The 271-nt window shown below is 37.6% G+C and overlaps 1 protein-coding gene across 1 annotated transcript in view; it reads right to left on the reverse strand.

Annotated features, from left to right (window-relative positions):
• Window positions 1-271, reverse strand: part of EMH_0070860 (uncharacterized protein) — a gene marked incomplete at both ends in the record, with an annotated part of 2,889 nt that overhangs the window by 745 nt on the left and 1,873 nt on the right. The window lies entirely within an intron of this gene.

Below are 271 nucleotides of genomic sequence, written 5' to 3' on the forward strand. Positions count from 1 at the left end.
CCTATTGGTTTATTGGTTTATATTCAGAATATTTGCCTGTTTATATCTGTATTGGCTTGTCAATAGGAAAGCTGATCTGTACGTGCATCTACTGGGTCCGTTTCTCTCTATTTCCTCTTTATTTGTCTGTAGATGATTTCTATAACTGTTTCTACTTCTTTATATCTGTCTTTGTTTCTCTGATTTGTCTGCAGGAGTTGTGCTGGCGCTGAGGCTATCGTGGTGTAGCGTTGTTCTTGTTTATGAGGGAATTCAAATTGATGCTAAACAG

The sequence above is a fragment of the Eimeria mitis genome, genomic scaffold (genome assembly GCF_000499745.2).
Source record: "Eimeria mitis Houghton genomic scaffold, Emh_scaff3923, whole genome shotgun sequence".
Taxonomy (NCBI): Eukaryota; Apicomplexa; class Conoidasida; order Eucoccidiorida; family Eimeriidae; genus Eimeria; species Eimeria mitis.